This window comes from Podarcis erhardii (assembly GCF_964252035.2).
Source record: "Podarcis erhardii genome assembly, chromosome: 6".
Taxonomy (NCBI): domain Eukaryota; kingdom Metazoa; phylum Chordata; class Lepidosauria; order Squamata; family Lacertidae; genus Podarcis; species Podarcis erhardii.
In genome coordinates this window covers 77,760,945-77,779,080 of record NC_138510.1, presented here as the reverse complement: position 1 = coordinate 77,779,080, position 18,136 = coordinate 77,760,945, and the positions used below count along the sequence as shown (strand labels likewise).

The 18,136-nt window shown below is 46.2% G+C and overlaps 1 protein-coding gene across 44 annotated transcripts in view; it reads right to left on the bottom strand.

Moving 5' to 3' along the window:
- LOC309343778 (uncharacterized protein) overlaps positions 1 to 18,136 on the bottom strand; it is a 134,181-nt gene that overhangs the window by 78,915 nt on the left and 37,130 nt on the right. The gene's annotated exons all lie outside the window — the stretch shown is intronic.

Sequence of the window (18,136 nt, the reverse complement as noted above, 5' to 3'; positions counted from 1 at the left end):
TAACCACATGCCCATCCTTCCAATCTGATAACGATAATGATAGTAATCATCTCTGTGTTGTCAACAGTAAACTAATTGCCTCAGTGTCAAAACAATCTCATGTTCGCATTATTATTATTATTGGTCTACTTGCCCTCTTAGGTGGGCACCATTGTGGGCTGGAATTCCCCCAAGCACCAGCATCTGACGTGGGAGGTCCCAGGGATTGTTTCCTAGGCAGCAAAGGAGGCCTCTGGGCTGAGCTTGCTGCCTGGGTAATTGGTCCCACCCACTCACCTAATCAGCGAATCGCGAGCCAGCATGGGCCACCAGGGTGAGGGCTCAGCCCACCCCTCCAGTATATGACATAGGCATGTGGCTTGCTCTGCAGCCACTTTTTGTTGGATCTCCCACCCTCCCACCCTTTATATCAGGCTTCCTCAACCTCGGCCCTCCAGATGTTTTGAGACTACAATTCCCACTGGTCCACTGGTCCTGCTAGCTAGGGATCATGGGAGTTGTAGGCCAAAAACATCTGGAGGGCCAAGGTTGAGGAAGCCTGCTTTATATATTGCTGTTGCATGTTGTTCTCCCGCCCTTGCTATGGCGTAGCCGGTCGCCAAATTCGGGCCCAGGCTGGAATATTCCCAGTTGGCAAATTGGCTCCAGCCCTCTGGTTTTCACTTTCCTCATAACAACTGTGACAACTTTGCTGGTTTAGGCATTGAATAGGCATAGTGTTGGTTGGAGGGGAGGTTGTAGCCTCTGCCTGGCCCCTCCAAAAATGGGGTATCCTATTAAAAGGATCTGGGGGAGATGTTAAGAACTTTTGAATGGATGCGTGTTGTGCTGTGTCTGTAGCAGATGAGTTTTCTATGCATGCCTCCTTCTTTATTACAGGAAGAGAACAGTTGAGTTAAATCAAGGTATGAACTGCTGATTGGTGTGAAATGGATGGAAATATGCTCACAGAGTGGAATCGTAGGGGAAACAAGCCTTATTCACTGACATGGAAACACCTATGATTCACAGTTCAGTCTTCCATTAGCAGAAGCCCTAAAGGGAAAAGGATATGGCGGATTTAAAATCTTCAGTCCCTGCTAGCTAACATCCAATCAATGAGGCACGTTCCAGGGTGTGACTCCCCCCACCAATGGTGTGACACTTGTTCTTCCACCACCACTGCCTTACTAATACTTCCAGACTTCTTTCAGCCTTGGTCCTTTAATCCCCAATTCTCACAACACCCTTTTGAAACCGGAAAGTGGCTATTAGTTGTGTTTTACATGTGTGGAAATGTAGCATGTTAGCTATTAGGTGCTCTTGCTATAAACAGATGCAGAAAAGGGCAAGACGGAGCAGGTTTAATTGCTGATTTAAAGGGAACGAGCCAAAAGAGCAATTAGCAGCTAGACATAGATATGTATACCTTTATTTATTCACAATGTAAACACACACTGCATACAAAGCTGGCTAGTATCTGTGTACAATGGCTTTACCACAACTTTATTAGTCAATCAGAATTATACTAGGACAAAATTTCATTGTGACCTTCTCCCAGGATGGGAAGAGAATGAGGCAGAAGGAAACATTCTCTGCTTTGTGTTTTTTTGTGACAACCATACTTTTTATGAGATGCATTTTTAAAAAATAAATGCATAAGTAGATAGTTGGCATAAGGGACGCAGGTGGCGCTGTGGGTTAAACCACAGAGCCTAGGACTTGCCGATCAGAAGGTTGGCGGTTCGAATCCCCGCGATGGGGTGAACTCCTGTTGCTCGGTCCCTGCTCCTGCCAACCTAGCAGTTCGAAAGCACGTCAAAGTGCAAGTAGATAAATAGGAACCACTCCGGCGGGAAGGTAAACAGTGTTTCTGTGCGCTGCTTTGGTTCACTAGAAGCAGCTTAGTCATGCTGGCCACATGACCCGGAAGCTGTACGCTGGCTCCCTCAGCCAATAAAGCGAGATGAGCGCCGCAACCCCAGAGTCGGTCACGACTGGACCTAATGGCCAGGGGTCCCTTTACCCTTTACCTAGATAGATGGCACACTTCAGAAGAGGGGGTGCTCTGAATTATATGTTCAAGGTATCCTCTCTGTACACAGATTGTGTTTATAACACTACTTCCCATCAGCAGGGAAAGGCATTTTGCACACATTCAAACAATAAGGATGCGAGTAGCGCTGTGGTCTAAACCATGGAGCTTCTTGGGCTTGCTGATCAGAAGGTTGGCGGTTCGAATCCCACGACAGTGTGAGCTCCTGTTGCTCTGTCCCAGCTTCTGTCAACCTAGCAGTTCAAAAGTACACCAGTGCAAGTAGATAAATAGGTGCTGCTGCAGCAGGAAGGTAAACAGTGTTTCCGTGCTCTCTGGCTTCTGCACGGTGTCCCCTTGCACCAGAAGCGGTTTAGTTATGCTGGCCACATGACCTGGAAAGCTGTCTGTGGACAAACGCCGGCTCCCTCAGCCTGAAAAGCGAGATGAGTGCTGTACCCCATAGACGTCTTTGACTGGACTTCACCATCCAGGGGTCCTCTACCTTTACCCTTTTTTTTACACATTCAAAGCCTGAGGTACCATAACTTTAGAGCAAAATTCTGACGACCCTATTTTATCACAATTTAATGATGTGATTATAATTGACGGCTTACTGGCCTTACATGTCACCAGTTGCAATTGTGGTTCACATATACAGTGGTACCTCAGGTTACATACGCTTCAGGTTACATACACTTCAGGTTACAGACTCCGCTAACCCAGAAATAGTGCTTCGGGTTAAGAACTTTGCTTCAGGATGAGCATGGAAATCGTGCTCTGGCGGCGTGGTGGCAGCGGCGTGGAGGCCCCATTAGTTAAAGTGGTGCTTCAGGTTAAGAACAGTTTCAGGTTAAATACAGACCTCCGGAATGAATTAAGTACTTAACCCGAGGTACCACTGTATAGTTTTAATAGTGCTTGGACATTCATCCCCAATTTTACCACCACCTGAAAGGAAGGAATGTGCTTTGCAGTGTATCCAGAATCAGTGTCATTATTTCCCTCTGGCTGTGTGCACACTTGCACATTAGAATTTTCTCCTCTTCTCTTGTCTCCTGCAGTCTCCTATTCACCCTCAAGATCTGCTACAGAGAGTTGGGGGACCCTGCGGAGCAGTTTTCTGGGCCATGCAAGGAAAGGAGTGCACAAATGGAACTCTGCTCACACAGCACTGAATACAATCCTTAATTAAAACAACATCAGCCAGGTGGTTGTACATATCCCAAGCTATGATATATACAATCTGCCATTTTTAGGCAATTTTTGCTTGAATTCACTCTGTAATGCCGAGGAAGAAACACAATATGTGTGTAAATTTTCTATAATCTCTGCTGAACTATCATAAAAAAATATGGTTATGCAGAGAAGTGATTGGGGCTGCTATAGTGAAAAATTAAGGAAAAAGGAAAAAAAGAACACGCAGTGGGTTAGAATCCAAACCATTTAAGATTATTGAAGGTATTGTTGTTAAGATACAAGAGATTACATGTGAGTTAACAGGAGTTTCTTCTCATAAACTGAGAATAGACTTTTATGTATGCCTCAGAGGTGTTGAGGACGCCTTGTTAATATTTGTGAAATGGGTTGCAGATGGTGCTGCGTAGTCATCAAATGATTATTATTTTGGTTTTGTAGGCTGCCGTGGAGACTTGATGACAGCATCAACCAATTAGCATTGGAAGGCATTGTTTAAAACATCAGTTGCAGGTCCAGGTGCTGTGAAGCCATGGGTGGCAGACTGAGGCATGGTGAACTGCAATAAATACAGGGCAGCCAAATGGGATATAAACAGAGCACAACTTTAGTGATTACAGATACTGGCAATGTTTTGGCACAGGCATTGGGTGTGTCTCCCGAATCAACCAACCTGTCGGTTGGGGGATTATTTGGTAGGGTTAACTAAGGTTAAAGACCTATGACCAGCTGAGCTATCTTCCATGACAAGATTGCCCTATGACATACATCAGATCGGGGTGGCCCACTGAGATCACCATTTGGGAGGGTATTATGTCCCACCAGCCCCCATCTGGCCACGTGGACAGCACCTCCCATTGGATCCCATTAATGGGATACCCTGATTTCTTGGACTGGAGGGGGCTCTCGATCCCTCCCACCGCCCACCAACCTAATACCTTATCAGCCACTTGAGTTGACCACCCCCTGCTCACCCGCCACCAAACCAGTCACATCTGCAACCAATCTCTAATGCTAATGCTGGTGAAATATTCACCCTATCAGGTCTGTTGTCAAATCTGATACCTGGGTGCTGAATCACCTGGCCCCCGAGTGCCAGCTTTTGGTTTGATTGTCAAACTGCTCTCACCACCAATGAGATTCTTTTAATGTTCCACTAAAATCTAACCTCCTCTAGGTTAAGTCAATAAGACTGAGCTGTGTCCTCTGGGGCAAGACAAGACTCCCTTCTTCTGCATGACAACCTTTGGCCTGTCCTGGCCCCACATCATCCCTCTTTCTTCTCTTTTCCAAGTTAAACATACCCAGCTCTTTCAACCCAGCACTTAGCCTCAAACAAGGAAGTTGACTTGTTCAAGCTCTGTAACGATGATGTACTACAGGTTAGGTTTCTTGGAATCTTACCAATCTATCAAATTGATTGCATACTGCAGCAGTTTTGGGATCTCACTTGATCATTAACATTGTTGACTCTGCCCCCACAGTACATTATTATAATTCCCTGTTTCCAGATGCGGCATAACAATTCAACTTTGCAGACAAATTGCAGCAGCGTTTGCCCTTGTCGCTTCTGCATAAACATTCATTGCTGCCGTTTGGTCTATGGGCTCATTACAAACAAAGGAGATGTTAACAGTTTGATTATCAGACGAGTCACACCTTAATGAGGGGCTGGTCCAGATTTGCTGCTGATACAGGTCTAAATGACATCCTTTCCAAAGCAAAACAAAGCCATCGTGAAGTGAAGTGGTTGTTTTTGATCTGCGTTCTTCCGGGGAACCCTGGCCATCAGTAGCACATGATGTGGGGGATGGAATGGCAAGTACTCATGGGCGGTAGTAGATAAATTCAATATGAATTCAATAAGTAAGGCAGTAGTAAGGTTGATGTGGTGCAAATAAACAGGTGGAGCCAGTCCCGGACTCCCACTGGTGTGTTTGCACCATGCCAACCTTGCCGCCACCTTTCCCCTTCCCCTCTACTTCCTGGTAAGCAGCAGCGACACAACAAACCAGAGGTCCTGTGAACAATGATGCATGATGCGGGGACTTCCTGGAAGTGTCTCAAAGATTCTTCCATGAGAAGATCAGTAATGGTGGTGGAGAAGCTTTCCTAAAATACGTCTTTCCTGCTGCCGCAGAGTATATTCTCCAACGTTTCACAGATGAAAATGGAGACACTCTTGCATTAGGGCCTCTTGAACTATGGCAGTGCCCATGTCAAGGGCAAGATTCACATTTGTGAATCTTTCCTGGCATTCTAGACCAGGGGTCAGCAAACTTTTTCAGCAGGTGGCCGGTCCACTGTCCCTCAGACCTTGTGGGGGGCCGGACTATGTTTTTTGGGGGGAAATGAACAAATTCCTGTGCCCCACAAATAACCCAGAGATGCATTGTAAATAAAAGGACATGTTCTACTCATGTAAAAACACGCTGATTCCTGGACCGTCCACGGGCCAGATTTAGAAGGCGATTGGGCCAGATCCAGCCCCTGGGCCTTACCATTTTCTAGACCCATTCAGGGAAACCTATAAGTGTCTAGGAGTTGCCAGCCATTGTGAAAAGAGAGAAAGAATACAAAATCTTGCGAGGAATGGGCCTATATGAGGCTCCATGTCACATAGCTCAGACTCAGTTCAGCCAGCCAGGCAGCAGAACATGTCTCACTACATCTCATCATCTGGAAATGGACACACCTTTGTGCACTTCTAACATCTCTATCATCACATCAACTTGTATTACGGTTTGAAAAACCTCCACCCCTTCACCACAGATCATTAAAGGCCTGCTATATTAATTTGCTTGGAACAGCCTTCTTCAATAATTTGACTAGCATGGTGTGTTAGTAAACAGACTCTGTGTGTGTGTGTGTGTGTGTGTGTGTGTGTGTGTGTGTAAAATGTTTAACCAAAGGAACAATGAATTGCGAGCCCATGTGCTAACCCCCCGCCCCGGGAGCCAGCCTGAAATAAGGAGACACAACAACCATGTTATGGTAGTGATGGCCAAACGTGGCCCTCCAGAAGTTTTGGGACTACAATTCCCATCATCCCTGACCACCGGTCCTGTTAGCTAGGGATGATGGGAGTTGTAGTCCCGAAACAGCTGGAGGGCCAAGTTTGGCCATCACTGATGTATGGGATAAAATTAGGCCACAACTTTGTCGATTTCAGATGTAGGAAACCTTGGCTTAGGCATTGGACGGCAACCCTCTCAGCCCCGGTTGGGTCTGAGGATGCGCAGGGCAGACAGGTGTTGTGAGGGGGACTGTAAAACGAGAATTTACACAGCTCCCCCCCCCCACCTCACCTGAAGTAGGGAGTTTGACCTTACGCCGCCGCTCAGGGCCAGTGACTCCCACAATCAACCCTTTAATGGGCCCTGCAAACGGCGCCTCATGGGGGCACATAATAATGCTACCCCCAAGACTATAGGAGACAGTTCAAGACCTAAAACCTCCAAAGTTGTGACAATTGCTACAGGGAAGGCAAAACCTGTAGAAAACCTGGGAAACAGCAACCACCATGGACTGTAGCAACGCCTGTGAACCTGGGAAGGAAAAGATAACCTGAAAGAAAACCATGTTAAAGTTAGAGGGTGGGGTGGTTGGGTGACGCTCCGAAGACTGATTGGAGAGACGGTCAGCTGGAGCCCACAGTACCTGACCCTCACTCCGCCCTCCCAAAAGCAGTTGATTGGTTAACTGGGGAGGGGGCGGAGCAATTGCCAGCAAGCGAGGGGGTGTCACCCAGGAACAGGAAACCCATGCCGGGTTGCAAACCCTGCCCACCACTTTTTCTGGGTGAGCGGTAATTGTGTGCTTGCTCAGAAGTGTGACATATGCATAGCTTTTCCTAAAACAGGAGACTAAGTGGTCCTTCAGCTTCAAATGAGTTGTCGTGATCCTGCTGTGTCTAAGACATTGCGTTTGTCCTTAGCACCATTTCTGCTTTGCCTCATCCGGTAAGTGGGTACTGAGATTGCAATTGATGACACTTTAGGAAAGCTTGAAACTCTGCACTGATCTAAAACCGCAGACCAATGAATGTCTGCTTGCACACTCTCACAGACAACTCACCAATGCAATTGCCATGATTTGCCCTTCAAATGTTGTTGGAGTCAGACCACCACCATCCCAGCCATCAGGGATGGTGAGAGTTGTAGTCCAACAACAGCTAAAATGCTGCATTTCTTCCTACACCTGACCTATGGTATACCCAGAGTAATCTTCACATTGTGAGTCAAGGGGTGTTAAAAATCTCCTGGTTTACTGCAAGAGAACACTGCATTTTTTACCACCCTTGTTTCTTATACCATTTTCACTTCCATCAGCACTAAGAGTAGATGGCCATTTTCAGCCTGTGTCTTCTATTTTAAATATGGACTGCCATAATCCATATTAGCTAAATTACATTGTGTGTAGACTAAGGAGTTGTAATCCAAACAGAAAGGGAAATTAGTTTATTCTTTTCCAGTCGTTGTGTAATGTAGTGAAAAGACATGACAACAACGCAACCACAGAAATGCTAAAAGCAATAAACAACGCTATCATTTCCTCCTCCTTCCACAGGTCAGAACCAGAAATGGAAGACAAAGTTTATTGCAAGACATGCACTTGGGTGATTAAAGACACACACACACACACACACACACGCAGAGAGAGAGAGAGAGAGAGAGAGAGACAGACAGACAGACAGACAGACATATAATGTAGAGAAGGAGCAATTTTCCGAGGGGTAGCCAGATGATGATGATGATTCACCATAAGGTTGCAGGGCATGTTCAAAGCAATATTAAAAACAATCAAAACAATCAAGAGAATAGCATGGATCCTAAAAACATATATCTCAGGTGTCAAAGGCAGGGTGAAGAGGTATGTCTTCAGCATATGACAGAAGATATACAATGAAAATGTCAGAGGAACCTCTGCCAAAATCAAGGCCAAAGAGAGAAACAACAGTTTGGCTCATGGAAGAGACTGAGACCCAGGAGAAGGCCAGAAGGAGGAGGGAGATTATTTTTGCTGACTTTCCTTTTGCCCTGCACCACTTCTCACACTATTCCAGAAGCGCCCCCCCCCCACATTCTGGAACAGCTTTTTAGGGGCACAGGGGATGCAGGAAGAAGGTTGGATCCAGGAATATCCCTCCTTCCTACAACAACCTCCCCAGAGAACTCCTGGGAACCCCTGGATCCAAGCCAACACGCCATATCTGAAATGCAGCCATTGCATCTCCTTTGCCTGGGAAGACACAGGAAGACATCTAGAAACATGGTCTTTTTAGAAGCAGCCGTAAAGGACCCCTGACCATTAGGTCCAGTCATGGCCGACTCTGGGGTTGCGGCGCTCATCTCTCTTTATTGGCGTACAGCTTCTGGGTCATGTGGCCAGCATGATTAAGCCGCTTCTGGCGAACCGGAGCAGCGCACGGAAACACCGTTTACCTTCCTGCCTATTTAGCTACTTACACTTTGACATGCTTTCGAACTGCTAGGTTGGCAGGAGCAGGGACCGAGCAACGGGAGCTCAGCCCCTTGTGGGGATTCGAACCACCGACCTTCTGATCGGCAAGTCCTAGGCTCTGTGGTTTAACCTACAGTGCCACCCGTGTCCCTTAGAAGCAGCTGTAGACAACCCCAATCGGTCTTCTAAAAGGAAAGTTCAACTTTCCATGGGCTTGAAAGGTACCAGACACTTGCAAGGGTTCTACCCACACCAACCCACACAGATTAACACAAAATGCTGACAGCTGGAGAGCTGCACACAGGCAAGCGGTGGAGTGAAGACTGTGTGTTTCAACATATCCTGTTTTGCATTGATTCATTATCAACGCCCTGCAATTATTTATAGGAGTAGATCTCCTGTTCCCTGAAGGGCATTTGCTCCTCCTTGTACTTCAGAGATGGTGACACTGTTTTGAGTCAAAAAGGAAGTTTGGCCTTCCTTTGGGCTACCCAGCCAGCCGAAGAGTTCAGGGAGTTGCATTCCAATCCTACAGTGTGTAAGATTCTCCCAAACGTTCAGAGAAATCCTTCACGTTGTACCTCTGCTCCAAAAATATGAGCAACTCTGGAGGCACTTTCCATTCAGAAACACACACACACACACACACACACACACACACACACACACTGCACTTGCTTGTAAAATATGCACTTCTCTGATGAAGGATGCGGTTTCTTTTAATTGAAAAGTGGACTGATTTAAATCTTCATTACTGATAAGTAAAGCTAGACAATAACTGGGGAAAAAACATAATTAGGTGAATTGATATGGATGGAAGTGGCACAAAACTCTAAATGTGTTTTTTTTTCAAAACCACCTTGGCAATGAATGAGGACTGTTCCAAAAATTACTTAGAAATGGGTATGACTATGAATTACAAGTAAGGTTCTCATTTTTTTGGTGTATTGTCATTAATGCCATACCAATTTTAGTGCTGAAATGTGGGTTCGGCCACTGATTTCCCTCTAACTTGCATTGCGTGGACAGGCGGAGTCCCCAGATCCCGAGTGGTCCCCCCCGTCATGTGGAATAACGACTCAAGACAACGTGCTATGGGATTAAATTGGCCACAACTTTATTAAATTTCAAATGTGGGTAGACCTTGGCTCAGGCATTGGGCGTTCTCCCTCCCTAGTCCCCAGCCGGGGACCTAGGGAGCATCAGGGTTATCCAGTGTGTGTGGGGGGGATGGGCCGGCTCTGGAGAACATATGTTCAAGCAGAGATAGCCGCCCCCGTTACGCCGCCGCAGGGGAGAGCAATGACGACCTTTCGGCGTACGGCCAAAGCCTCCCTTCAAAAACCCCTTTAACGGGGAACCCTGGTATCGCCGCCGCAAAGAGGAAGATGGACTAAAGGATTCCGCCCAAGGCCTGATACCGCCAAAGTTGTGACGTTTTGCTACGGGAAAGGCGAAACCTGCCAATGCAGGGAAATTCCTTTCCGGCCCTTTAACAGCGACCTTATCGTAGCAGCGCCCGCATACCTGTGGAGACAGGTTAACCTGCAAAACCTATGAAAAAAAAAAAGTTAACCTGCAAAAGAAGACATTAACTGAGGGTGGGTAGGGTGGGAGAAGCTCTGGAGCCAAGTGAGGATTAACAATTAAGATCCACCCTCTATTGTGTGGGCAGGTAATCCCTCCCCTTACCTGGCCTGGTTTCCCTGGCAACACTTCCCCCAGGTGGGATTGGACAACTCGCTGGGGTAGGCGGGGACCTCCAGGTATCCCACCTGGGGGAAGGCAAAGCCTATGCTGATGGGGCCACTCCAGATCCAGGGCTGCACGCGTCCACGCAAAAGGCACCCCCCGTTTTAAGTGGGGAGCGGTCATTGTGGAGAAGGGAAAGGACTATGAAATTGACAGGATGTTAAATTGACAGGTTCCGTTATGAGATCTGGATGACTAAAAATTAGCTATTTGATTCTGAACTGACCCTGATTCAGCTCAGGTGCATTTGTGACGCTTTCTGCCTAATACTACAACGAATGATTCCCCGCCTTCACCTCCAGAACCTTCCAGATGTTGCCAGACTCTGGTTCTCATCTGTGTGGCTAATGAATGGAGAGGGATGAATTGCAGCCATGGAGGAAAGCACAGTGGGTCCCCCTGATGGAGAAAAACATCATTGCCAACTTTAGCCCAGTTGCAAATAATGTCTGTGTTTGGAACCATTTATAACCGCATGGCTAAAAATGGAACCGGGGAGCCCAAAATGTCAACAGCTTTAACCCAGCTAAACCAACAATTAGATGATTGCTCTGAATATATAAGTATTTTTCAACTGACGCATCATGAGATGCATGTGAGACACCCAATGACGGAGCAATATTGCTGAGGCATCTGTATCCGCACTCACAAAGGCGAGGAAATAAACACATAGCCTACCAATTATGTCCCTTTTACTTGTACCATAATCACACCTCAAGTAGAATCAGGACAATTGCTTCAAAGGCTGCATATGCACAGTATTATTTCCAAGTACATCCTTCCTCCAAAGGAATTATGGACATGGTAGCTTATCCCACACAGAGTTACAAACTACAGTGCCCAGAAAAATGTGCTTCGATGTGCTTTAAAAGTATAGTGATATACAGCCAAAGACCGGCAAGACAAGAAGGGCATTCCATTTTTCTATTTTATGGGTCGGTGGAATAGTATCAGAAAACTTGAATTAGGTTTAGTTTAGACCAGGGTTTCACAGGCTTGGGTCTTCAGCTGGTTTTTTGGACTACAACTCCCATCATCCATAGCTAGCAGGACCAGTGGCCAGGGATGAAGACCCAAGTTTGGGAAGCTCTGGTTTAGACCATCCATCTGGTTTTCAGAAAGAAGTTGTCAAGAGAAACTTCTAGCACAAGGATAGTCAACATGGTGCCCTTGAGATGTTGTTGTACTCAACTCCCATAATCCCTGGACATTGGACAAGCCAGCTGGGCCTGTTGGGAGGTGGCACCAAAGAACATCTTGAAGGCACACACCTTGACTACCTCTGTCCTAACAAAATGCCACACAGGTGATAAAGGTGAGGAGATTGGATAGATATGCGTGTGGAGACTAGTAAGCAACAAGAACCTGTGCCATTTATGCACATGTTTTAATTAAAAATAACTCCAAACCTGATGCATAAGCGATGCCTATGCCAATAAGGAGTGCGGCAGACAAAATAGTTAGGCATATTCATTTGCAATTTTGGAATGCTGAATCTGAATAATTGCTTTCTTTCATCTGATCCCCTGTAATGCATTCCCAAATGATTGCTCTTTCAGTCCTTGTGATCGGTTTCCAGGGTGATAGGAGCTCTGGAAAACTGGGAGCAAGTTGATACGAAGGAATAAAGAGAGAAGCCTGCATGAGAGATTACAGACAGCTCAGGAAAGAGTGGCAGGTACATACGGCAGTTGTGCAAAAGTGATTGGTGACTGGAGTGCGAGGTACAAATGTGAGAGAGTTGTAGGGTAAAATGAGTTATAGAGAAAAATAAGATTTAAGAGCCTAGGATGGGGCACAGTTGTCCGCTCCCCACCTGTATTACAGGAACCTTGCTCCTGTTATGTGAAAGGCCGATTTGTAACGCAATGAACACACCATACAATTAAAACACATCTAAGCACATGTCTTCCCACCGCCCAGAATCCTAGGAACTGCAGTTTACTCTTCACAGAGCTACAATCCCTAGCACCCTTATCACACTACAGTTCCCAGAATCCTTTGGGCAGTGGCGGAGGAAGCCTCTCAGGCACCTGGGGCGGTGCACCCAGGGGCGGGGCAAACTGCCCATAGGGGTGGGGCACACAGCACAGCGCTCATAGGGGCTAGGGACTGGGCATGGCGCACCCATAGGGACGGGCAGAAGTGGAGCTAGCGGTGGCAGCGCATGTCCCAGGGATGTGTGCCAGCGGCAGGGAGCGTCCCAGGGGGGAGGGATGCCGCCCATGGTGAAGTCCACCCGGGGTGTACTGCCCCCACCTTGCTCTGCCTCTGCCTGGGGGCGGGGAATCAACGGCTTAAAATGTATGGTATGTTTGGTTACGAGTCAGGAATGGCCTCAGGAATCTGTACAGTGGTACCTCGGGTTACATATGCTTCAGGTTACAGACTCCGCTAACCCAGAAATAGTACCCGACATAATAGTACCATAATAATAACCCGACATAATAGTACCATGGTAAAACTAGAATCAGCACAGGAGGAGGTACTAGTGACAACATGAAAAACAAAGTTTAGCCCATCTAATATTTACTTCCAATCTGCTGCAGCAGGTCTGCAATGGAATGATACATTGCAAATATCCATTTGCCTGGAGGGAGAGGGAAAAAATGCTGAAGTCTGAAGTCCTCTTTAACACCTAATATAGTGGAAAGAAGTGGTAGTATTCCAAGGTTGGAGAATGTGCTGTACCCCTTTAGATTGCAGGTGGGGTCATGTTTTTTAATGATCCCATGGATAAACAAGGTCATCACACATAAAAAGCAATAGGGTTAGCGCCTTTCCATCCGATGTGTTAGTTTTTATTTCCAATCAGTATTTGTGTGTGGGTGACATTAAAAAGATGGAAATCCATGCTATGCAAACAGCAGTCACCTGAAGTGGTACAGTCCATTCAATTATTTCATTCTGCTACCTATGTGGACTGGGCCTTATTCTGCAAAGACAAAGAGAAAGCAGCTTGTCAAACCAGTTTTATCCTTAGTTTGGGAAAGATATTTGGTGATCTATGTTTGTTTGTTTGTTTGTTTGTTTGTTTGTTGAGTTTTCCTGTCTTATCCTGAGGGCAGGATACAACCAAGTTGATCAAGTTTCATTCTCCAAAAGCCCCTCTGAAGTAGGCTGGACTAGGAAAGTAACGATTTGCTCTGAGCCACCTGGGAACTTTAATAGTTTTACACGGCTTTTAGCCGGGGCCGCGTGACAAAAGCGGATTACCTGGTTTTCTGCAACTCCCATAATTATTATACCATCGGTGATGCATGCCAATGATTTTTCCCATTGGAATCCACAAATTATTCCACAAAAGCCTGTGCCTGCTTTACACAGGTTCTCTTGTCATGTTCAAAGTGTTGAATCCTAAGCCTTTTAAGTCAGTAGCAGATTGGCTCCTGCAGATTTATAATCCCAGGGTTGTGGGTTTGCGCCCTGCGTTGTGCAAAAGATTCCTGCATTGCAGGGCGTTGGACTAGATGACCCTCGGGGTCCCTTCCAACTCTACAATTCTATTATTCTTGGGTGATGGAAACAGCCCCTGCCTGCTACCCTGGAGACCTGCTGCCAATCGCAGTAGGTAATTAGATGGATCAGTGATCTGACTCAGTAGAAGGTTTCCTATGTCCAAATATAGATGCTCACTCTAAACTAGAAATAATTACCGTATTTTTTGCTATATAAGACTCACTTTTTCCCTCCTAAAAAGTAAGGAGAAATGTGTGCGCGTCTTATGGAGCAAATGCAGGCTGCAGAGCTATCCCAGAAGTGAGGACAACAAGAGGGATCGCTGCTTTCGCTGCGCAGCAATCCCTCTTGCTGTTCTGGCTTCTGAGATTCAGAATTTTTTCCCCTTGTTTTCCTCCTCCAAAAACTAGGTGCGTCTTGTGGTCTTGTGCGTCTTATAGAGCGAAAAATACGGTATACAGGGTAGCTGGAAAAGTCTTACTCAAAGTTGACCCATTAAGCCCATTGCTTGCAATGAGTCTACTTTGAGTATGAGTTGGATACCACCCATAGTTGTCTTCAGCCCGCTAGAATGGAAATAACCAGTAGCTGGAAAGCAACTCAGCTGCCTACACTTAATCAGTACCCAATCATTATGTAAATTGGCTTTGACAGACAAGTTAATTCAACTAATACATGTAGCCAATGGCTTTGGACAGGGAGATTCCGTCACAGAAGTTGGTACCCATTAATTTCACATGCTAACAAAGAGTCTTCAGCTACTGTGGACTTTCTACTGAAAACCATTTTCTACAACAAGATGTAGAAGAAGAAGGGTTTGGGTTTGATATCCCGCTTTATCACTACCCTAACGAATTTCAAAGTGGCTAACAATCTCCTTTCCCTTCCTCCCCCACAACAAACACTCTGTGAGGTGAGTGGGGCTGAGAGACTTCAGAGAAGTGTGACTAGCCCAAGGTCACCCAGCAGCTGCATGTGGAGGAGCGGAGACGCGAACCCGGTTCCCCAGATTACGAGTCTATCGCTCCTAACCACTACACCACACTGGCTTATTCCCAAGCAAATGTGTTGAGAATCGCAGCAACAGAAGCAAGCCACATTTTTTTCTTTTAAGCATAATAGTGGTGCTATGATTTAGGTGAGCTTACAGTGCGAAACAGCATGCGCTCAGGCTATTTCTGCTTTTTTAAAGAAGACAAGAAATTCATGGCTGTCAAACTGGATAATGTTTGTTTGTTGCTCTAATGTATCAGCAGTGTAGCAGCAGCTGTCATTCATGGAGTGGTGGGGGACAGAAGATAAATGTTGGAACTGAGCTCCACAAAGGAGGACAACCCATCCCAAGCTGTAGGATTATTAAGTCCGGGGTCTAAAAATTGTCTGGCTGCACCACTCTGTTCTGCTTTTTAGGGAAGCTCTCTTTCACATCTTCAGAAGAAACCGTGACTGAGAAAGGACAATGAGTGTTGAAAAATCTGTCCCAGGGAGGTGGTTTCAGCGAATGAGATACCTATGACACAGGTAGGGATGGGCTAATATGTCAAATTCAGTTTCTCATTTTCCCAGTCTTGAGTTCAGTTCTCCACAATTCTACCTCAGTCAGTGATTTTTTTACATTAAAAAAATCCTCAAGAAAATTAATCGGTGTTTCTTCCTTATACATGCAATTCTGTGTGTAATTTTTTCAAACATACCTATTGTTGCAAAGCCGTATCCACTAATATAATGCTTTTATATGTCATTTTCAGAAAGATGTGCATTTATATCCTCTGCGTTTGGGGACAATTACTTGGCTGGAGAACCCCCTTGCAAAATTCGGAGAAGCACAAATTTGAAAGGATGGCTGTGTCTCAGGGGGCATATTGTTGCAGAAAGCACGACTTCGGTAATTTCAGCATTAAATGGGAACTGGGTGGAATTTGTCCCCCATCCCTAGAGGCAGGTATCAAATCTGGTTGTGATATGCAAGCCTGAGAGTTAAACAGAACTTTTCCTCAGGCTGGCTGGGCAAAAGTGGCTGCTTGCCATGTATAACAAGAATGCAGCTGGTTGCAAGCACCGTAAAGCTTTACCTTTTGCTTTCATCCAGACTGACAGGATTTGTTCACGAGCATTTGCAGACATTATTTACTGCATTGGCACGCAGGTGATTATAGCTTATAGCTGTGGCCCAGGGAGGACCCAAGGACTTGGAGGACTCTGGCACGACATCACAAATCGCTGCCAAGTATAGAATGTGTGTTGGCAAGCTCTGCTATAAAGATTTATTGCCACGAGGCTGAAAAAGCTGGGGAACCCACAAGTGGAGAAAGCCATGTGAAGGTTATGCTCCTCTCCCAAAAGATGCCTTAGATGCTGTCTGCCACAACCACGCAAAATGCCAGTGGAAAAGGCCTTCGGGTGTTAGGAATTCAGTTTGAAGGAGAAGACCAAACTGGTTTGGATTTTGAAATTTGGAACTACTACGTGCCTAGAAACCTCATTTTATGGACTCCTTGGCAGGTTTTGAATAAACATTCATAAACTTTTTATTGATAATAACCAGCTAAATAGTTTGAGGATCTATACAACTTTGTAACATGCAGAAAACAGCATTCTTAGAGAAACCAAAGACTGGAACTGAGGGAAGTCAGGGGGTGGGTGGGTTTTGTGTGGGAGGAGGGGAGGGAGGAAAAATGGGGGGGGGGACAAGGATGATATGTTTTTGGATAATATGTCTTGTTATGTTTTTGAATAAAAAAAATAAAAAAGAAACTTCATTTTAGGCATCAAACAGGGGAAACTGCTGCTGCATTCATAGATACCATAGAATCATAGAGTTGGATGGGACCCTGAGGATCATCTAGTCCAACCCCCTGCAATGCAGGAATATGCAGCTGTCCCATACGGGGATCAAACCTGCAACCTTAGCATTATCAGCATCATGCTCTAACAAACCGAGCTATCCAGGCTATAAGTTCCTGCTTGTTAGTAACGTGACTTAAATAATGCGGAGTCAGGGGTGTCTTACCCATAGAGGCTAGTGGCGTGGGGTGCCAGGGTGCCAAGTTCTGGAGGGCGCCAGGGAAGAGAGGGAGGTCTCCCGGCATCAGCTCACCGCCCTTGCCCGCCTCCGCCATGCCACGCCGAAGCAGCGCCATGCCTGGAGCCTCCGTCGGCCATGGCCACCACGGCACAAAGTGGCCAGCTGAGTCGGGAGGCGCCACGTCCAGCCTCCACCCCTTCCCCGCCAGAGAAGCCGCCCTCCAGCCGCTGCCCGCCTCCTCCAGCCCTGCCGGCAGCGCCATCCTCCTTAAAAAAAGGTGGACAACTCTGGGAAATTGGGGGGGGGTGTTTGGTGTCAGAGGGAACTTTGCACCATGGCGCCGAATATGCTTAAGATGGCCCTGTGCGGAGTCCAGAGAGAATAGCCTTGATAATGCTTAACTGAGGAAAATAGATATAAGCAGTGCAATTCTGAGGAGAAAGGGAGAGAAAATATTTGCCTTTCTTTACTTCCGACCTTGTACATGGAAGGTAGACATTCAACGAAACATACGGAATAAAAACTCTCTCAGACTTACACAGCCAGTCAGGGCACATGCAATGTCTGTCAACATCATGCCATTCTGTCTAGTTGCTAAGGAGCACCTCCACCCACCCCTTTTCTTCAGCACTAACAGAATTAACCCTTGAGTTGCAAAGCTAATGATCTCTGCTGTGCACTTCTGGCACTGCTTGCAAGCTTCCCATAGGCATCTGGTTGGCCACTGTGAGAACAGGATTCTGGGCTAGAAGAGCCATTGGCCTGATCCATATGTTCTTAGTGGTGAAATCAATGAAGGCAGAAAGGGAATGACAAATCATTCCTGACCTTGGGGTTCTTCCACGTGCAGAGCAATCATGAAGGCAAACTAGAAGGGAATCAGAAGTGGGTGGAGAAGGAAGAGAGATATTGCTAGATACAGAGGCCTGGGTGGAGTGCAGAGACAGGGAGGAATAGACGATCAAATTAGGTCACTCTGTAGGCAGGGTGGTGGTACACCTCTGCTTAAAAGCAAGGACTAGCTTCACTTAAGCGTGCCTTCCAAATCTCTAATGCCTATATTTTATTCCTCTTCTTGTAAAGCCCCAAGCCTTCATCCTGGTACCATGGCAACTTTAACCAACTCTTGACGATGCCAGTTGGTTTACTATCTCAAGTTGTAATTGTAGTGGATGCATCAGTTTAATTGTTACTTTGTGGGCATCGTGTGTGATTGTATACAATGG